At 41.2% G+C, this 23,036-nt stretch overlaps 1 protein-coding gene across 2 annotated transcripts in view; it reads right to left on the reverse strand.

Moving 5' to 3' along the window:
• Positions 1-23,036, reverse strand: part of TENM3 (teneurin transmembrane protein 3) — a 2,279,325-nt gene that overhangs the window by 1,357,469 nt on the left and 898,820 nt on the right. For both annotated transcript variants that reach the window (XM_075930245.2, XM_075930244.2), the window contains one exon: positions 16,998-17,041. The gene's annotated coding sequence lies outside the window, so the exon portion shown is untranslated. The remainder of the gene's footprint in view (positions 1-16,997; positions 17,042-23,036) is intronic.

Consider the following 23,036-nt stretch of genomic DNA (forward strand, 5'->3'; position numbering starts at 1 on the left):
GCGCTTCTGAGGCTTTGCTCTTGCAAAGCCTCAGAAGCGGGGGAACCCGCCGCCACTGCGTGTTTGCTCGTGGTGTCCCTGGTCTGCTGGGGACTGTCTCCAGCAGATCAGGGGCACCGCGAGCAAACCCGCCAGGGCTGCTGCTTTGTTCCGGATGCCCCTGGTCTGCTGGAGACAGTCCCCAGCAGACCAGGGGCACCAGGAGCAGCTTTTCTCACCCCGGAGGTCAAGGTAGCTGACCGCTGTCTGTGAGCTCCGGGGCGAGAAAGCCCCGTTCGTAAATGCGGATCAGACATAAGTCGGATCCGCGTAAATCGGGGACTGCCTGTATTCTTAACATCCCCAGAGCAGGGCATTGGGGGTGGGCTTGTATTCACATTTGGTAGGCAAAGGCGCACTTAAAAAGATTCTGTGTACTGTTAGCTTCACTTTTGGGGCCATGTTTGTATGATTTCACCTGGAATATACCCATAAATGGACAGTAGTAAACACATACCTAGTAAACAGTACTTACTGTTTTTTGCAATGCTGTTGTCTATCACTAAAATCACAAAAATACCATTACATTTTTCAAATGTGGCAGAAACGAATAAAAACCATAAAGAGCAACATATTCAAATAGTGTAAATTGGTGAAGGTTGACACTAGTTCAGGGCTGGGCAATAATTTTTGATGGGGGAATCACTCCAAGATTTTGATATGTGGTTAAGTGCTGTACTTTTATATAGAAGTGCTGCAGGATCTGGGAAGAAGGTTGGGTGTTCAAGTGCAGGACAGGGAAGTGGGGTGCAGGAGAGGGTATGGGGTCTGTGAAGGAGTTTGGGAGAAGTAGGGGGATGTGATCTGGGTAGGAGTGCAGGAGAGGATTCTGGCCTAGGAGAGGGATGTAAGACAGGATGTAGAGTCTGGGAGGAAATTGGGTGCGAGAAGGTATAGGGTGCCAGAGGCAGGCTCTGGGCAGGAGATGCTTACCTAAGCAGCTCCCGGTCAGCAGCACTCTCAAGCAGGCTTCCCTGCCTGCCAGCAGCCCCGGACTGGCTGTTCCATGTGGCTCTCTGCACTGTGGGAGGTAGAGGATTCGTGCACTGTTCCCACCCACAGCAAACTCTTTCAGCTCTTATTGGCCAGAAATGAGCCAATAGGAGCTGAGAAAGTGAGTTGCACTGTCCCCATCCCTAGCAAAATCTTTCAGCTCCCATTGACTGGTTTCCAATTTGGGTGGGTAGTCCAGGTTAAAAGGCTTGGCTGGCTGGATCCAATCCACGGACAATATCTTGCTCATCTCTGCACTAGTTGAAGATCTGTGGTGAAATCCCAGATGCACTGAAGTCAGTATACATTTATTATGCACTTTAGTGGGGCACTGATTTCATAAAAGTTGTGGTATTTTTTTAATAGACACTTTCATCACTATCATTTTTCTTATAGTATAATACTATTTATAGTTTCACACCAATAGCATGTACATCCTCATAGCTAGCTACCCATATTCTTCTGCCCAAGATTACATTCTACTGTTAATCCCCTATTGACGCTGGATCATATTTTAAAAGGAGCTTTGTGACTGGAACATGTGCAATCTGCAAGAGTTTATTTGAAGTCAAATTATAAATGTCTATATTCATACAAATTCCTCAAAGCTGCTTCAATCTGGCATATTTGTCTCTAACCTTTGATGTTCTTTTCAGCATACTCTGAGATTAATGTACAGAATTTCAATCTGACATTTGCTGTACAATTCAGTATTAGATAATTGTTATAGACAAAATATCTGTACATAAAAGACTGTGGACATTAAATAGCAAATGCACTAGATGCATCTGTAGAATACAATATCTAGATCTCCCCAAAATACATCACAAAGAACTGTTTCTGTCAATAAAAACCTTGAGGATTAGTTTTCTATGTTATATAGTATGAACTTTATGGAGATTTCTGTAGCATAACTGTTAACATTAGCAAAGATCTACTGTGGTGGTCATTGTGAACATAGAAATTCATAAAGAAACTTAAGGATGCTCATCTGAAGTAAATTCCATGGATGGGAACAGAAAAAGGATTATATTAAAACTTATAATATATTAAAATTTCTTGTGTTTAACTTAACTGCTATTGGTTTATCTGTTTTGTAATCTTTCTATTCATACTCAAAAGCACATGGATTTCTTGTTGATATAGGGTACGATTATCATTCACATATAGTTTTATATACCAAGATGTAATGCATTGACATACTTTTCTTAAAGTGTTTGAAACACATGCAGTAAAAGTTACAATAATGATATAAATTGCATGGCTATTTTTCCACATCTTACCTAATAGCCTACAATATCATTTTTGGTTACAGTTCAGCAGTGTTAAATTTAAAGCATAATATGAAAGTCAAGGTTACTTCACATTTAATTAAGCATTAGAAACAAATACAACTAGGTCTGGATTGTGTTAAATATATGCAAATAAACCCTTCAAGGGAAGAAGCAGCAGTTTAGCAATATTAAACTGTGACAAAATGAAACCAACAATAAGGTAGGCAGTAAATTATTGTAGGCTTCTATGAAGCATTGTGTATTATGACAGCTCAGCTGTAGAACACACAGCAGCATAAATTGTACCACACTTATCTCTGAGTAAGATATTCAGGATAAATATGAAATATTATAGGCTTAGAGTCCTAACTTTTGAAAATTAGATCAGTGAGTCAGGCAAATCAACAAAAGACTTATCGTTTGGACATGGATAGCACCATTTAAAATTGTGAGATTTATTTTCAGGATAAGTAAGGTAAAATTAACAATTTTTTTCTAGAAACCATAAACTATATAAATAAGTCTTCAAATAGCTCTTAATTAATTACCTATGATATTACAATAAAATGTATGTCACTGAAAGTAAGAAGTGGATGACTTGTTCTCTGTACATATAGTCAGTAACCTAGACCAAAAATTCCCTTTAGGTCTGTGATCAGCTTTGTAACAAAGAATAGTATTAAACTGGACTTGATTTTTATGACAGACGATGCATTCAGTTAGTTCATTACACAGTAATAGATGCTAACATAAGCATGAAAACTAATTACAGTCATACACAGAAATATGTCCACTGGACTTAGTTAAAGATTTTAATGTAACTTTATTTAAAAATAAAGCAAACTGGAAGTAACTTTACTTACAATAGGTGGGGTTTTATATCTGCAGATATAAAAATTGATGTCATGATCTCACCCTCTTGGTTAGTGTGGAAGTAGTACTCACAGTACTAAAGACTGGTCTACACTAAAACTGTAATTTGACCTATGTTTTACAATTTCAGTTACATAACTCAAGTCAATGTAACTTAGATTGATTTACAGTGATGTCTACACCACACTGTGTCAACAGGAGACACTCTCCCATTGACTTATCTTTTACTTTTCTGTACTTTTCAGAGTACAGAAATCGACAGGAGAGTACTTAGCAGGTTTTCTCTAGACCTGCTAAACCAACACTGCTGCATCAATCACAGCAGAGCGAATTGAGCTGTAAGTATAGATATGTCCTTATAAGCAATTCTACCAGCCTCAGAGGGGTAGCTGTTTTAGTCTAACTTTTAAAAAATGATTAGTTGTGTGGCACCATGGAGACTAAAGTTCTTTTGTGCCCATGAAAGCTCATGATACTATATATATATTTGTTAGTCTAAGGTGCTACAGGACTATTTTTTTTTTTAAAGCAATTCTGCTTTAGTTCTCTCATTCGCCTTTTTTGAAAAGTGCCAAGACTTATGAGGCATAAAAACTGAATTTCTTTTCCCTCCATATCATGGTTGAGGGACACTGTAAGCACAATTTAGAAAAGATTGTATTGTCATTACTTGAGCTGTGTACAGGGTTCTGTTTATAGGTCTGCCATCTGCAGGTGTATCAGAAAGTTCAGTAAAAGTTTTTAGCATATTTTATCCCAACTAGAAAATTGAATTCCTCCTACCCCACAAGAGATTTTATATGAAAGATCTTTGCAATTCCAGTGTTCCTCTAGGAAGTTCAAAACAATTTTTTGTTAACTAGCTTCTGTCTTTATTTTGACTAATAGTATATGTACCCTTAGAGTCTTGTAGGTAATAAGTTAGTTATAATGAATTTATGTTATAATATAAAGTTTTGATTACATTTTGATAGACCTAAACACAAATGTAGGCCTTGGACAAACGCAAGGCAGTTTTGTTAATCAGCTCCATGCTTAATGTTAGCATGTTCTGATGTTAAAGTGAAGGGTTAAAATATTGTAATGCATAGTAATGTTAGTATTAGGTAAAGCCTTAATGTTTGATGGAAAGAAGTTTAATTCTGAAAGACTTTGTGACTTTGTTAAAGTGACTAGAAGTACCGTTTGTTCTATGCTGCAATTAGGTAAATGTGTTATTTGTGTGAATGGGAGAAAGAATATTTTAAAGAGAGGTAAGGAAGAAGGCCACTGTATACCCAGATGGCCAGAGGAGAGGCTGAAAACTCAGAAGCACCAAAAAGTTATTAACTAAGCTAAGCATATTGAAGATGAAGACTGGACCCCAGGCAGATTGATCAAGCCCTGAAGTTAGTGGAAAGCACTCTTTGATAGGGAACTGATGATAACTTTCCCCAGAAGACAACATCCAAGAGGGGTTTATCAGCATACTGATAACAAATGACTGTGAAAACAACCTTCAGATAAACATATATTGCAGAAAGACTGATTGTGATGCTGAGCAACTGCTTAAGCCCCGACAAGGCAAAATGCATAGACTTACATGGAAAGAGTGATAGAGATGCAGCCGTGTTAGTCTGGTCTAGCTGAAACAAAAGACAGAACTATGTAGCACTTTAAAGAGTAACAAAGATGGTTTATTAGGTGATGAGCTTTCGCGGGACAAACCCACTTACTCAGATCAATATGTGGAAGAAAATTGGCACAACCATATACAGGCAGTCCCCGGGTTACGTACAAGATAGGGACTGTAGGTTTGTTCTTAAGTTGAATCTGTATGTAAGTCAGAACTGGCGTCAGCCGCTGCTGAAACTGATCAGTTTCAACAGCGGCTGAATCTGGATGCCAGTTCTGACTTACATACGGATTAAACTTAAGAAACCCAGGTGTCCCCAAGTCAGCTGCTGCTGAAACTGATCAGCGGCTGATTCCAGGAAGCCCGGGGCAGAGCAACTCTGCCTTGGGCTTCCTGTAGTCAGCCTCTGGTCAGTTTCAGCAGCGGCTGACTTAGGGATGCCTGGGGCAGAGCAGCTGGGGTGCTGCTGGGTTGCTCCAGTAGCGCCGCTCCTCGGCGCTACTGGAGCAACCCAGCAGCACCCCAGCTGCTCTGCCCCAGGCGTCCTGATTCAGCCACTGCTGAAACTGACCAGCAGCGGCTGAATCAGGACACCTGGGGCAGAGCAGCTGGGGTGCTGCCGGCTTGGTACAATAGCGCCGAGGAGCGGCGCTGCGGGACCAACCCGGCAGCGCCCCAGCTGCTCTACCCCAGGCGTAGGCAAGAAAAGCCTGGTCTGCTGGGGGAGAGGGGGGCACTAGCTGCACACCCCCCCCCAGCAGACCAGGGAGACGCGGGTGGCGGGACCGCCCGTGTCCTCCACGGCTGTGCTCCGTCTCCCTGGTCTGCTGACCAGGGTGACGGGGAGCAAAGCCTTAGAGCACGCCTGCAGCAGGACAGCCCGGGTGCGCCCAGGCTGTCCCGCTGCGGGCGTGCTCCGTGGCTTTGCTCCCGGTCTCCCTGCAGACCAGAGAGATGGGGAGCAGCTTTTCTCGCCCCGGAGGACGGGGGCGGCGGGACTGCAGCGCATCTGGGCGTCCCGCCACTCCAGTCCTCCGGGGCGAGAAAAACCCCGTTCGTAACTGCGGATCCGACATAAGTCAGATCCGTGTAACTCGGGGACTACCTGTATACCAAAGTGATACAATAAAAAAAAAGAAGAACGCATGTGAAATTGACATCAAATTTTAGAACAGAGTGGGGGTAAGAGGGGAAGGTTAGTGTCAGTGAGGTAATGACATAGGGGTGATAATAGGGGAAGTTTCTGTGAGGTAATAACATCAGGGGTAATAATTGGGGAAGCTGTCTTTGTAATGGGTGAGATAATTAGAGTCTTTGTTTAAACCCATACATAAAGTGTCAAATTTAAGCATGAATGACAATTCTGAAGCTTCTTGTTGAAGTCTGGAGTTAAAGTCTCTTTGAAGCAATATGCATGTTTTAAGGTCATTGAGGGAATGGTCAAGCAACAGTTGAAATGGCAAGCAACAGCTTTCTCTCTGTGAGAGTATGTCTATACTGCTACCCTAGTTCGAACTATGGTGGCTAATGTAGGCATTCGAACTTGCAAATGAAGCCCGGGATTTAAGTATCCCATGCTTCATTTGCATGTTTCCGGGCGCTGCCATTTTTAAATGCCCCGTAGTTCGAACTACCTGCCCGCGGCTACACATGGCACGGACTAGGTAGTTCAAATTAAAGCTCCTAATTCGAACTATCGTTAAACCTCCTTGCACATATTGATCTGAGGAAGTGGGTCTGGCCCACGAAAGCTCATGACCTAATAAACCATCTTGTTAGTCTTTAAAGTGCTCATAGTTATTTTGTTCTTTCATGGAAAGAAAAATCCTATAAAGGATGGGGTATCTAGTATTATTCTTTGGGTTCCATCCTGCTATGATATGGAGCATCAGTCCAGACTGACAAGAACCCAGCTTCTCCCTCATTCTCAGCCTATCTGGCAAATAAATTGGGTCGAGAAACAGACCAATAACTATAGCATCAACAGGCTGAGTGTGTGTGTGTGTGTGTGTGTGTGTGTGTGTGTGTAAATGCATATGCTACTTTGTTACATTATCAATAAATGCAGTTTGTTGCCTTATCCCCCTGAAAAATAACTGTGTGCCTCTTTTACGCATAACATATTTTTCATTAAAGTTTGAAGTCCCAATAGCTTAGATGAGAATTTTTCCCCTACCAAATTGATGAAATTACCAATAAAGAAAAAATTGTTCACCTTGGCCTCTGAGGATAGAACAAGAAACAATGGGCTTAAACTGCAGCAAGAAAGGTTTAGGTTGGACATTAGGAAAAAGTTCTTAACTGACAGGGTAATCAAACAATGGAATAAATTGCCCAGGGAGGGAGTGGAATCCCCATCTCTGGAGATATTTAAGAGTAGGTTAGATAAATGTCTATCAGGAATGGTTTAGACAGTATTTGGTCCTGCCATAAGGGCAGGGGACTGGTCCCTTCCAGTCCTAGTATTCTATGATTCTATTATTAACTCCTCCTGAATTTAGGGCTTGAGGAGGTAGTACCCCACTTCAGTATCTCCACTGAAGTTTGCAGCTCACATTGCTGCTTACTCAAGGAATGTCTTCACTATCCACTGTAGTAGTGATCAATCCAGTGGGAGTTGATTTATTGATAAATTGAAAACCGAATGCTCTTCCATTGACTGCAGTACACTCCACCAAAATGAGAAATGTAAGCAGAGCCGTCCGGAGAGAGTCATCTGTTGATTTTCTGCAGTAGAGATACCACAGGAAGCCAACCCAAGTATGTCACATTCAACTACATTACTTATGTAGCTGATGTTGCGTAACTTAGGTCAACAGCCCACCATAGTATATACAAGGCCTTAGATTTGTACCTGTTGGGTGTAATTAAGCCTTAAAAAAAAAAGAGAAATAGTTCAAGGTGCATCTGGTGCATTAAACTGCCCTGAACAACTTAGAACTGAGTCCCAACATGAATCCCTAATCCATTGTCCTAGATGCTCTCGCCCTCCAAAGATGGCAATCCAGTAATATTTTCAACAGTCTCTAAACAGCCCAGCTGACGAATGAGAGGAATTTAACATGCAAATAAAAACACACTTTCCCTCTCTCTTCTGATGAGAAACATTACTGCCTAATCAGAAGAAAAGTATGGTTACTATCAGATCAATAAGATCACTTGCATTGTTACCTCTGTGGGAGAAAGCATATCCAAACCAACTATGCTTTTCTAAAATGGCTCTTGAAATTTCAAATTCATAAAGGAAAAGTTAGCTAAGTAAATAAACAAGGAAAACCTAAGTGTGCTATCATCACTCAGTGTTGTCAGATACAAAAGGTTTATCAAGAACACTTATATGCTCTGTTTGTAAAATAAGACATGGTAGAATTAAAACGGAGTGGGCCAAAATTCTGGTGCCAATATTGGGAGTATTTCAGATATTTAATATTTAAATGATTAATGAAAAATATTGTTACAGTTTGAGAAAAAGTATGCACTCTGACAAATATGGTCTATATACTGAGTTTTACAAATAAGGGAGTTGTGTGGCCACAAACAACCTTGTAAGTGCAGCTTCTTTTTCAGTTGCTGCATAAAATGCTCAAAAATCTAAGCTTTCACTTAAAAGAAATTGAGTAGCTGGCTGTAAGGATAACTTGGAAAACATGAAACTAAAGTAACTGAGATGTGATGTGTGCCCGAGTCAGCAAATAGGTCGATACATTAACTCAAACTGACATTAACTCTTTCCATATGCTTTAACAGGTTGTTAACTGAAGTATGATAATTTAAGCATAGAAATGTACTGATTACTTCCAGTAAAAACACAATAGTGTGCTTATTTGCTATTGTCGGATGAAGTGATAGAAACAGGTGTTAGTCGCAGTTGGCCCATGTTGCTGTGGAGAAAAAAAAATTCAAACCTCTTTCCTCCCTCAGAATTTTAAGAGTCACCTTTGCTATTGCCCAAATGCATTCTTTCCTCTTTACCAAATCCTTCAACTGTCCTCTGAGTGCCAAGTCACATTTCTTGCTCCCTTAAGTGTTGAAAATACTGACTGTCCGTTGCCCAGCTAGAAAGAACGCCACCTCTAGTATTTCCCTTACAATTCTGTCTTTATTGCACCTGAAGCATACTGACAATTCAAAATTTGGCAACAGCATAAAGTAAATTAAATGTAGTCTCAAAACAAATTACACAAGGATCAGGAGACTGACAAACTGACTGAAATGGGAGGTGAAAGAATATTTGAGCAGGAGCAGAGCTTTAAAATGTCATGGTCCACAGCACAAAATATAGTTCTAACATACCAAATGGGACATGGGTCTTCACTAACAGGGAATATTTAGGAAGTTATCTAAAAGATTATGGTTCATTGTTCCTTGTAAATTTCTAAGAGGCAGACCTCACTAGAAGTGTGTTATGAATAAGCCTGTTGTGTCTGAAACAAACATAGCATAATGGACACAATGTGTTTATTTGAAAGCATATGCATTTTTAAATATTAACTGAATGTAGTATATCACTCTGTCATTTCCATTTTTCAGATGATCTTCTTGTAGTCAGATCATGACTGCAAGTGACAAATATTTCATGAGGAAATTTTATTTGGTGGAAGGTAAATTCATTCCAAATCCATGACTCCCCACTTCCCTACTCCCCCCCCTTTTTTGGGGGGGCAATACAAATGTTTAGGGAGTGGTTGAAGACTGAGAACAGTCTGTTTTTCATTGTTTGAGAATATGACCATTTGGACTAGTTTGAAAAGGAAGAGAAACATTTCTGCGTAATCTGCTGGAAGATAATTTGATTAGTCAGCAACCTCTTGCTGGCACAAACATGAGGAGACATTGGCCAGAAAAAATCTGGCAGGAATTCAAGCTGTATAACAGCTCTCCTAACAAGAAAATAAAAGTGTCCCATACTAAAATCTTAGCTGTTTCATTATTAGTGCCTACTAGCTCCTACGGTAAAGGACTATTAAACGTTTCCATTTTAAATACTGTATTTCACAAGGCTTACATGCAGTTATAAAAACTGGCTCTGGATTAAAGCATGTCATGGTACATATGTGTTTAATAACTCTTTTAGACACTTTTTAAAGAACTATATACTTTCACAGGCCCAAATCCTAATCCTACAAGTCAAGTTTGAGCAACTGTATATTGCCAGAATTCTCAACCACTTTATCCAAGCTTTCACTGTTATTAAAACTGATGAAGAGTAGAATTTTATGAAGCCTTTAATATTCCCATCTCCATTCCTTAAATATTTTATGCTGTGTTTGGACCTGCTGGCCATTCCACTGGTTTGTCTCCAGACCACACATTCACTTTTCAATTCTAAACAACAGAAACCTGGAGTTATACAGTGTTTCCTTAATGAGGGTTTCTCCTGTTTTGCATGCAAGGGATTAATAGATTTTAGGCAAACTTTTAAACAAATAGTACACTTAAAAATAATCACACAACCAAAACCATAAAAACCATCATCATGCAAGCCCACACATCTCACCACCTCCTCAGTGGAAATTCCATGTTAAAGCTTAATAAATCTCTGGGCTGAGACTTCTAGATATCAGTGAAAGCTAGAGTTATAGTGTGGAGATTCAGTTATGAGAAAATGAGCTAGCTTCACTAAAGAATTTGCAGGAAGATTTGACTTTCCCTCAAAATGAAGGGGGAAAGATGTTCCTCAGCAGACACTATTTTTGTTTGAAAGCTGGCGTTCACATTTGTATGATATAGTGCCCTTGGCGCTGAGGTATAGAACTGCCTTGAAGAGACATGCTCTTGAAGAATCACCAAGAATTTACACAAACATGGCTGCTCAAGGCATTTCCATAACTCAGTGTCAGTGGTACCGTATATTGCAGGTTGGAATGCAAAGAGACTCTTAAACACCACCTCATCTTCTGTAAGATATATTCAGATGAAATATTAGGGGGCTGTGTCCCCAGCTCACTATGCTCGCTAATCACCCTCTCTCGGGGGGTAGGCAGTCATGGATCTCCCCTCCCTGCCCCCAGCCACCAAGCCAAGGCCTGGCCAGCCCTGGCTCTCTCCTCATCCATCAGGCAGGGCCAAGGCTGTCCAAGCCCCTGCTCCTCTGCCCCCCAGCAATAGGGCAGGGGTGAGACCGGGCCAGCCCCATCTCTCTACCCCACAACCTGTACTTCAATTTGATCCTCCATTCCTACACTCTCCATCCTCCCTAACTCCTCCCCACCCCACACTGCCTATCCTTACCCCCACCACTTTCCTCCATTCCTATACCCCCATCCTTCACTAACTCCTCCCAACCCGTACATGGCCCATCCCCCTGCCTCCATTCCTATATCCTCTACCATTCCTCCTTTCTGTACTGCCCATCCTCACATACATCCTATTCCCCTTCCTTCTTCTCTCCCTACTTACACCCTGCACCTTCCCACAAACTCATAAGAAATTTTCACTTCAAATGGCAGAAATTTTGCCAACGTATTCAACCTTTCACAATTCCTTCAACTTTAGGTTACATCATCATGAAAAGGTCTGTCTTTGTAGAATTTTGGTTATACATAAATGCCAAATATCTTCTCTCTCACTTAGAAACAAAAAGGTAGGATCAGATCTAGAGATTTAAATGGAACCAAAAAGCCTTGAAATTCAATTGAATGATTTGATTTTGGCCCAGACATAACAGAGTTTTTTAAAAATATTTGGGTTGAAGAATTGTCCATTGTGTCTCAGTGAGACTTGAGTAAGTAATTTGTAGTGACACTTACAATGATGCCACTTTCTTGATCTGCATGATGCTATAATGGAAGAACAAAAATAGACAATCAAATATATCCTAGAAAAATCTGTAATGCATCAAATTTATTTTTCATGAAATAAATACTTTTAATAATGATAAACTCTGATATAATTCTTACACAGGTCTGTAGTTGTCATCTTGAGATGCCTTTATGTATTAAAAAATGTGACAAAATAAAATAATTGAAACCTGAAAATGTTCCATTATTTATAAGATGTAAAATGATAACAAGTTGTTATATTCTTTAGTTTCATGAAGCAGTTTTATCTTATAGATTAAAAATAGTGTCTGAATCATGTGTAAAATTGAAGGCAAACTTTAGAATAAAGTGTAGAAGCAGTATAGAGGTAGTAAGGCAATGACAGACAACTGATTCCTGTAATGCTTTTGCAAATATTAAAACAATAGTTTTAACAAAATAACGATGATAACAGACATTTTCTCATTGGAATGATGCTGTAATTGGTGCAGTTGCCTCTCCTGTAATGTACCCATGGCAGAGCCACAATTACTGTCATTCACACCTTTAAAACAAGTTCATTTTAATAGATATATTGTTTGTATTAAAAATAAGTATTGTGCAACTGGGAATAATTTTTCTCCCCAGAACTGGGCTGTTATGGTTTATTTGGTTATACTAAGCAAATCAAAAGATTTACTTTTAAATCAAAATAAAAAACATACAAAAATACTGTTAGGTCCCAATCCTGAAATCAGACCCAGGCAGATTAACCTGTGCACTCATACCCAGATTGGCTTCACTGGGGAGTCACATGACCACATTTTCATGGATGTGATTTCATCCTTCTCTCAGGATGGAATTCTGTAGGTTTAAAGGTAATAAACAGGGTAGGTCAGGAAAAGTAAATTTGGAAACAAGAACAGAGGCCTGAAATGCCATTAAGGTTTTTAGAAAATGGGAAAGAGGAGAAAAATGCAGAGAAATGACTTTAAGACATCAGCAAAAAAAGTCAGTTGTTAGAAATTATTAGAAAACATTATGCCAACATCAATGAATCTATTGTTTGTCACTACTATTTGAGAAACTACAACACCCCAAGTAGTAATAGACTAAAATTCCAATTGCAGGTACAAGCAAGACATTTCTCTCAAAAAATGAATCCATACTGCCACAGAGATGACAGCACAATATGCTATTCCTTACATATTATATGCAGTAAAGCCACAGTCTTGTTCAAAAGTACAGGAAGAACCATATATAATAAATAAGTTGGTTGAAAATGAAGACTTTCTTCTCCAAAAAAAGGTTCATGGATGACTACGACTACCCACTGGGCCAGAGAGTGAGCATATGGATGACTATTGCCTGATGGTTAGGGCACTCACCTCAGATGGGAGGGGAGTCAAGTTCAAGTCCAAGCTCCAATGAGTAATTACTGATCAGCCACGGTGCCAACTCTGCCTACATATCTATACTATCAAATTCATTACTGGAGCCAACAACGTAAACTACCAAATCAGAGGCTCATTTAACTGCACATCCAGTAATTTGATCTAAGCCATCAAATGCCAGCAATGCCCCACCGCAATATATATTGGACAAACTGGACAGTCCTACAGGAAAGAATCAATGGACATAAATTAGATATCCATAAAGGGAACATACAGAAACCTGTTGGGGAACACTTCAGTCAACCTGGTCACACTTTAAAAGATCTCCAAGAGGCTGTCTTATTACAGACCAATTCTACAAGACAAATACACAGAAAAGGGTTGGAATTACAATTCATCCACAAATTTAATTCTCACACCTCTGGCCTCAATCAAGATAATGGATGTCTGGGACATTATCAACCAAACAAATAATGAAGGTGCCAACAGTTCTTTATCTGTGTAGATTCTGTGCAAGTACACTTCCTCTATTAATTGCTATCCTATGATCCTTATCTGCTTCTTTTAACTCCCCAATGTTTAGGTGCTTACAGATTACCAGTTTAACCTTTTGGGTTTTCCCTTTGATATTTACATATCCTCTGCTTCTTTTTTCCCGCTGCCTTCCATGTTTTTCCTTTTCCCCTCTCCCTTCTCCCCTATTTATTTTGGGTCTGGATAGCCTAAACTCAATACTCCAGCTATCTGAAGAAGTGGGCTGTGCCCATGAAAGCTCATGATACCATCTACATGTTTTGTTAGTCTATAAAGTGCTACCTGGCTATTTGTTGTTGTTGAAGTTTATCCTGTACACACTAACTCGGCTACCTCCTGAAGTTTATTTTTTAAAAAAATAGAACAGCTTCAATAGGCGAGATTGACAGACACTAAAATGTCCTCCAGCCCAATGGATTAGAGGACTCTCCTGCCATGTGACAGAGTCAAGTTCAAAATTCTGTTCTACCTCAGGCAGAGGGAGACTTTCCAGGTTTCCCATATTCAAATGAATATCCTATCATGGGGCTAAAAGTTAAAGAGATTGCCATCATTGCCTTCCCTAGTCATTTAGTGAATTTAAGTCTCTCTCCCTCCCCAAAATCTGGGGGAAAGAATGTCCAATTCACAGATAGTTTCACCTGAAAAATTTTTCCATCTCTAGTCATAAGTCAAGGCTGACAAATGAAGCAAAGAATTATACTGATATTAGAAAAGGAGGATCCTAAATGAATGGCATATAATGATACAATGCAGAGAACCCATGCTTAGCAGAGCGGAACACGTACCTAATTGGCAGCAATCCAGAAGAACTATTGAGAGAACGCTTGCAGATAGTCCTACCATCTGCTCTAAAAGTTCCAAAAGGCTACCCAATGCTGACAAAAGCAGTCAACAGATGAAAGAGTACAAATATAGAATACCCTAAATCAGACTGCTGCAAAAGATGGTTATAAGCCTTCAACTGGAGAGTATCAATGGTATGTCTTCTCTTAGGCAGACTAGATCTTATCACTTAGATATGTATAGAAGGGAGGGGCAACTTACATTTGAATTCCAAAACTTCAGATACAATCTTGGAAAGAATCAGGAAGTTGGTAATTGAATAAAAGTGTGATGTATCATCTGCCGCAGAGAGAAAGGCATTTCCAATACTGAAGTGACAAGTCAATTATAGCAAAAAAATTTAACCTGATTATAGAAGACATTCATAATGACACTTAAAATTAGTACCAAGAGTTCTGATAAGTCAGAAACTAATGAAGAATACTCACACATGTTATGGTCTCACTTTCATCCTAGCCCACCATATAGATACTATACTTTAAATGATTCTAAGTAGTTTTTGCATAAAATGCAGCTGAACTACATTTACTTTTAAAGGTTTAATTATCTACTTAGATTACTGAAAGCCACAATCAAACCTATCTAAATACATACAAAAAACCTTGGGCCTAAATACACTAATCATAAACAGGACTATTTATAACAAATATCAGGTTACATCCCAGTTATTAGATACCATAATTAGCCTGCTTTTGCCCTTCATTTTTTTAAGAAATGAAATACAGCTGGTCCCTGACTTACGAACAAGTTACGGACCAAACACTCAGTTGTAACTTGAAGTGTTCGTAAGTTGGGCCCCATTCGTTTACATGCAACTGCTCTGTTAGTAAGTGTGGATCGTGTTCGTAACTCAGGGACCACCTTTACAACCGCTTAATGGGAGGTTTGGTCATAAGTACAAATGGTTGTAAAATGACCATTTGTAACTTGGAGACCAGCTGTAATTAATTTTTGACATGTATGCAGTTCTCAGGCAGTTTCAGTTGGATATGATATTCCTCTTCATTTCCTGGCCCAAACTCTTGTGTAGTATTCTTTGTGATATATTCAGTAATGTATTGGAAAGGTAGCCTCTCTGAGCCTTTGTTCCTTCCTCTTTAATGGAAATAGTCTCAGTTATTACTGCACAGTGATGCTAGGAAGCTTAAGACATTAATGTCTATAAAGGTCTCTGAGCTCCCTATAGAAAATACCACAGAAAGGCACAGTACTATTACAATTAATAATAAGATATTTAAAATGTTCTGAAGTAAGACTTTCCACACCATAAAAAAGTGGTACATTTTGTAACCAATATACATGCTGCAGACAGTAGGGATAATTACTAGACAAATCATATGTACCCTTTCACTGGGAGGTAGGACTAGAACCCTTGTCTCTCAATTTTTAAAACAAAGGCCTTTTATCCATTGAATAAGACTCCCCCTTAATAGAGGATAGCAGTAATATCCTTCTTTCCCTGGCCAAGCACCAGCAGGTATTATTATTCATATACACAAAGTATATTACAAATGTTCCTCCTTAGATTTCTTTGATGATTTTGGCTGCGTCATCTTGGACTCACAATATAACAAAAGAGTAGCAACATTCATCACTATAGCATGATATGCCCTGTCTTACTGATTAAGTTATACATGGATCAATAGACTTGTAAATGTGGAATCTATCTTAAAAGGTTAATAGAGGGCTTCAAATATGAAAAATCTTTTGGAAATCTAGAAGGTATCATTGCAGCATTCTGAGAACAACAAACATACTGATCAGATCAAACTTGTTTTAAAGCATTTAAAATGAACACACACAGCTCTGTAATAGCTTTGTGTGGTAACACTTCATTTAATATGTACATTAATTATTGCTGAATTACAATGGAGTTCCTAAAAGGATATATAATGTTCACATTAATGCTAAATGAATTCATTATGATCAGTGTAGTTACAATGAATATTAACTAAATTAATGGTAGTTAGACATGTTAGACAAAGTGCCACACTTATTTGAAGTGTTCTAACCTGAATTCATTTGCTACTGCATTTATAATAGTAATAAGTAATACAGAGCAGTGGTGTGTATCAGTCTCTTTTTTCAATTGTTCCAAGTCAATGTGCAATTAATTATATTCCTTTAGTGTTTATTCAAAAATGAGTGCAAAAGAAATTACTGAAGCCCAAAATGATGATGCAGACTTTTAGACATGATCCTGGGCAGAATCATCCCTTATATGCACCTCCACAAAAAAAGAGCAAACATGAAAGAAATTGCAAGATGCAGCTTCTATATAGGTTCCTGAAGTCGAGTTATGTACATTAGTAAAACTGCAGATTATCTTTATAAAGGCTGTAAAAGGTGACATTCTGAGGGAGGTCTGCTATCAGGTAGAATGCTTAGGATGTTAGCAGCTACACTTCCCAACCCGATAGCCCCAGGTCTCACAAACTATTCCTGCCTGGGGCAAGAGTCATCTGCCCTAAGGGTGGTATTTAAAGCCACAGAGGTCACATGGCTCTTGATTATTCACCAGTTTTCAGGGAAATTGGCACTGAACTCAATTCTGACCCCATTAGAAAGCTGCAAAGATGTACAAAAGACTATTTTAGAAGTTCAGTAACATTTCAAAATTAATCAAAACAAAATAAATGCATCTGTATAAAGCTTGCATTGTTTGGAAGAAAGAAAAGAATTTACTTACGAAAACTGTTAAGGCTGTTTATAGAATCAAATTTCATCGACAACCTATGAGAGAAAAACAAAGGAAAGGAAATATCATTCCATAGAGTCCACAAAAATGAAGACCCTTTACATACTGTAATATGATACACATTACATTGCTAATGAACAATTAAACCAACATAATGCTCCATCTTCCAGTAATGGAATCCAGAAATACCATCATCCATAGGATACTTATTTTTTGCTTATGGTTCACATATGAATGAAATATGTAGTGTCTGATCTGTTCTGGAGGGAGACGAGCAATGGATTAAACCAACTGAGAATCAGAGGATTTGAATGAAATGCCTTACAACCACCCAAACAAACGTATTTGGGTGATTGTCTAAAAAGTAAGAGACACCAAGGAAAAAGTATCATCATTTAGCTTTTCGGGCAATTTTTCTGCCCTGTATTTCAGAGGAAGGTGAACTGTAGCCTTCCGGCAACCAGTAATGCAGTGTTTGTGTTCTATGTCGAGATTATCCACTTGGGTGCTGCACTGAGGTTGCCTGGGCTATTTTGATACCACATCCAGATGCTCCAATTTTGCTTCAGTGATTCAGAACTAAGCCAGAATGCCTTGAAGCTACATTGAAAAGGGGTAGGTCTCAATGAACAATTTAAGTACTCTTGTGTCAACAGTAGTGTTTCTAAACACCTAGCTTTTATGCTGAAGTGACTCAGGTAACGTTGATATGACAGCCAAGCAGATTATATTTAATGCAACACACACATTAGTAATTACACTTTTGTCTCAAATGACTAAGAATTTACTCCCTCATTTTTATGGAAAAAGAAAAACTATATAGAGGAAGCACAAGAGTGATCTGCACCTACTTCGCAGCTAATATGTCGATTCAAAATAAAGTAAACTCTGTACACACTACATCTCACACAAACGGCCGCAAGTTATCAAGTTAAATATAACTATGAAGTTAAAAAGATCTATAAAAAAAGCATGTTAGATTAGATAGGTTTTCAGATGAGACAGTCAATGAAATGGAGAGTCACTAAGCACTAAAATATAAATAATGAAGACATTAGTACCAAGCATAAACAATTACCCAATTCCAATCCATTATATCTCCTAAAGCGTACATTTTTCATGCAATAACTATGTTGACACCATAAACATAGCACACCGAAATTCTGTATTTTTCAGACAAATTGTTTACATCAGAAAAATTCCCATTTTCAAATAAAAATTGAATGTTTCAAGAATTTTCATTCCGAACATGTTTATTTTGAAGTGAAAAATCATGAACATTTGCAATGAAATCTGAATCTTTCATTTCTTAGGTCATCTTGCATTATCCTACAGACTGGTCAGCCTCACTTCAGTGCCCATAAAAACCATGGAAGGGAGCCTCAAGGAATCCATTTTGTGTTAGCAATTACTCTTTCAAATTACAAAGTATAGCAAAGTATTGTGCTGAGGCAGAAAGTCCCATATGAAGGAGCTGCACTGTTTCAGAGCAAGCAAAAATGAATGAATGGGTGATAATTTTATGAAAGGTGGGGCCAAGACAATGACCTTTCCATGCCTTCACTATTTGGAATGCAAGCTGGAGCTGCTATTAGAGTTATCTGAAAAACCCTGCCCTTAACAGCAGTATAACCAAGAATAATCTTAAGTGCAGCCTTTTCATTTTGAGCACATATCTTTCTTAGTTTTCCTCTAATGTAAGATATCTCCATTTCTCCCCAGCTGCTCCTTGTATGAGATGAAAAAGTCTCGTCTGCCTCCCAACCCTAACCCAGAGGGAGCTAGCAGCTGAGCCTGGCACAGGGCAGGAGCCACCAATTGATACATCCCCAGGCACTGACCCCTCTCAGGGCACATCTAGACAGCAGCATTCTTTCAAAATAAATTTGATTACAACTTCTGAAATCACTACTTTGAAATAGGTTCACACTACAAATCTCATCAAAATAGTGCAGATCTAGATGGAAATAGCACATCCACACTGACTGGAGCCTCAATCACATTTAAGGTCCCCTGGTAGCAATCTGGGCAGGGTATCAGGACAGCAGTCATTGCCTGGAACTGCTGCCTGAGGCTAGCATTTAAAGGGGCTCCCTTCTCCATTGCTCACCTCTTTAAGGGACAGCAAACACAACACCACATGCTCTGGTTGCCCTTGCAGATGCCATAGCATCCCTACTATGGGGGCAGAAATGCTGTAAAGCAGTAACTGGCTCTTAGACCTGTTGCTGCAACTCCTGGCACAGTTCATGCAGGCTGCACTTGTGGCACTGTTTGAGGATGACAACTAACCTGGAATGGGGAATCTCCTCACCCACATCCAGGAGCTCCTCATGCACCAAAGTCCCTGTACACCAGTGCTTCTGGTGCGAGGATACCAGTAGCAACTGGTGGGATCAGATCATCATGGAATGGTAGGATGACCAGCAGAACTTTCACATACAGAAAGGCACCTTCCTGGAACTGTGCAAGTGGTTTGCCCTTGCCCTCTGGCAACGAGACTCCCATGTGCGACCTGCCATCCCCTTCCAGAAGCATGTCGCCATAGCTATTTGGAAGCTCACCATGCCAGACAGCTACAGCTCCATCAGCAACCAGTTTGGCATGAAGAGATCAACCGTTGAGGCCATGATCATGAAGGTATGACTCTCTTGCTGTTGTCCCAGGAGGGTGGAGGAGCACTGGAATGGAAGGGGTGTGTGTGTGTGTGTGTGTGTGTGTGTGTGTATAATCGCCCCCTCTGAAGGTTTTTCAGTCCTGCCTTCATAAAGTCCTGCTGGGAATGGGGTAGTTGGGGTTGCTCCTGCTGTGGGAAGGGGCTTGGTCTCAGGAAACTCCTGAGGCCTCCTGCAATGCTGTGATTCTCTATACCTTCTACAGGGGCAAGGGCCATCCATGCCATCCTGCTGTGCCACCATGGGCTTCCCCGTGTGGTGGAGGGGGGCATTGGCAGCACTCACAATCCCGTCCTGGTCCCCAGCCACCAGGCCTCCGATAAAATCAATCAGAAGGGCTACCTTTCAATGATTCTGGAGGCCATCATGGACCACCGGAGCCTGCTTTCATCTTCAGGAAATCCAGCCTGTTCCAGAAGATGAATACTGGCATTTTTTTCCCAACTGCATCATCAGGGTCAGGAACATGGAAATGTTTATCTGAATCGTGGGAGACACAACCTACCCCTTGTTCCGCTAGCTAATGAATCCCCACACAGGACTCCTGGGCCCCAACAAAGAAAAGTTCAATGCCAGACTCGGCAGGAGCTGTATCATGGTAGAGGGCACCTTTGGTTGCCTCAAAGGGAGGCTCCAGTGCCTCCTCACCTGCCTCAGCAACCAGAACATCCTCCAGATAGGGGTGACCTGATGTGTCCTCCACAATTGGTGTGAGAACAAGGGTGAGACTTTCCTGCCAGAGTGGGGGACAGAGTCTGAGCAGCCTGAAAGGACTTTTGAGCAACAATGCACCTCTGCCATCCAGCAAGCCCATAAAGAGGCTGTGCATATCTGGGATACCTGGAGGGAAAGTTTCAGCCAAGACCAGATGTGGGAAGGCCTGGGGGAGCATGTCAGAAGAGGCCTCTGCGTAGCTCCTGTGTGCCTTTCCTCCTCCCTTCACTGCTGCAGACCAAATAAAAAAGTCTTTTCATTTGAAACAAACTGATTTTTATTTGGGGACACTAGAACTGGGGAGGGACTGGAGAAAGAACCTGAGGGGAGGAAGAGAGAGGAGGGAGCAGTGGCTCAGAGATGGGGCTGGAAGTGGTGCCTGCCTGGGATCATCCCATTGCCTCATGTGTGGGGCCCTTGGCAGTCCCAGGGAGGCTAAGAGGAGAAGCTGGGAAGTAGGGACAGGAGCAGGTGCAGGGATGACTTGGGAAGGACTGCTCTATGGTAGTGACCTTGTGCTCGATGGCATTGGTGTATGCCATGCACATGCTCTCATGCTGCCAGGACAGCTGCTCCCAGGTGGTGCAGTGAAGCTCCTGGTCAGTATGGCACTCCTTTCAGTCCTCCTAAAAGTTCCTGTTGAGGGAACAAAGACATTCCAGGTGTTCCTTCACCAGGTTGTCTTGGGGTTGCCCCTGCTAGTGGGTCTTGTGGGATCAGGAGAATAGCAAGGGGGGTGTTCCATGTGCCCCACTAGCATCTGGTCCAGCTGTGAAGAAAAGTGAGAAGGTCAGTTATCTCAGAAGATAGTATGCATGATCTTAGCCCTAACATGTTAGCTGACACCAAAAAGTTTTGTTTCAGACAGTGAAGTGCTTCAAGCAAGACCATCTGTGGCCTAGGCATCCTGGAGAAGCCTTGCTACCCCTATGCCCTGGGTTCATGCAGGCATGGGATGGTGCCAGCCAACCAGAAGCCTGTGGGTGGAAGTGGGGGGGAAATGATGGGGCAGCTCAGCTTCCCTCTGTGACAAACATGCCAGTGTAAGCATCCCCCAGAAAGAAAAATTGTATCCCTGCCTGCTGGAGGAGAGGAGGGAGGGTGTTGGAGAAGTGTGTGTGAGCAGCAGATGCCACTTGCTGGGGAGGTTATACTGGAACCGTCTTCCCCCAGCAGGTTCCCCTGCAGGGGATCAGTGTTCTCTGTCTCATTGAACTTCATTGGGAGCAGATGTTGCCCCAAGAGTGAGGTCATGAGCCTGTGTTGTGTGTGGCTTTGCTGTGTTTTTCACTGACCCCAGACTTCTTAATGGTGGCTTGTGGTGGGAAGGTGGCCCACCATGGAGTCCAGGGTAAGGCAGGCCTGTGCAGAAACCTTGTGAGAAGGAGCGGTTGGTTCCTGTATGGCAGCTTCATGGGGCTCTCCCCCACAGACTGGTGCTTCATGTGAATCCATGCACACAGGCTACTGTGCGATTCCCAGGCTAAGCGAGGAGCGCGCAGCCCCTTGCAGTCACCTGTCCCTGTGTATAGATAGGAAAAGTGATGGAACTCACCTGATAGGCCTTCCCCCCGTTTTGTCTGAGGCCTGAGACACATCCTGGGCTCCTGGGAGATGAGAACCTTCTGGTTGGCGGGCATCATGTCTTGGCCTGACTCCTCTTCCTCCTCCTTCATCTCGGCCTCATCCACAGCCCCACCTTCCTGGAGGCTGACACCTGGCATCTCCAAGATGGAATCAACTGGGGGGGGAGAAGGAACTGACCCTCTTCCAGGATGTGATGCAGCTGCTCAAAGTAGCGGCAAGACTGTGGTGCCACCTCTGATCAGGAACTTTGTCCCCTGGCCTTTGTGTAGGCCTGGCATAGTTCTTTTATTTTCATGTGCATCTGCTTCTGGGCCAGGCTGTTGGCCACAGACATCTGCATTCCTTCATCTGGTACAGAGATCTTGGATGTTAGCTTCCTCGCTGAAGTCCTCAGTGAGATCCAGTATCTCAACACCAGACTAGGAAAAGACCTTCTTTTTTCACCCTGGGCAAGGGTTTGGGTGCTGGCTTGCTGGCAGCCCTCAGGGGCTTGGTGATAGTGTTGCGGTCGCTCATGGCTGAACTGATAAATGCTGCTCTGTGGCACAGAGCTGGCAGGGCTGGAGTGGTGCCACAAACACTTCCCTTTCTTCCTGCACCTTTAAAGGCTGCAGGGGAAGGTAAACTATATGGAATTTTGAGATTCTATATAGAATTGTGCAAAGCCCTGGAGGCCAATTATTTTGAAGCAAGTCAGCTGTACCGCCCATATTCACTCTATTATGAAATAGTTATTTTGAAATGGGTGTGATTCTCATGATGTGAGGGTTTATTTTTCTGAAATAAGCCCATTATTTTGATTTTTTTTAAATGATGTGCTTACTGTGCGGACACTCACCTTTATTTTAAAATATCATGAGTTATTTTTAAATAACTGTAGTGTAGACATACCTTCAGAGATTTGCCACTCACACAGCTGCTTCTAGGCAACTGCAATGATGCACTCATGCTGCTGGGGAAGGTGATTGTTCTCTCAGACTCTTTGTTTCCCCAGAAATCAGTTTTCTGAAGGGATTAAAGAAATCTGGAGGGAACATGACTTCTGCACACATGC

The sequence above is a fragment of the Pelodiscus sinensis genome, chromosome 4, assembly GCF_052426305.1.
Source record: "Pelodiscus sinensis isolate ZL-2025 chromosome 4, ASM5242630v1, whole genome shotgun sequence".
In the NCBI taxonomy this organism is placed as follows: domain Eukaryota; kingdom Metazoa; phylum Chordata; order Testudines; family Trionychidae; genus Pelodiscus; species Pelodiscus sinensis.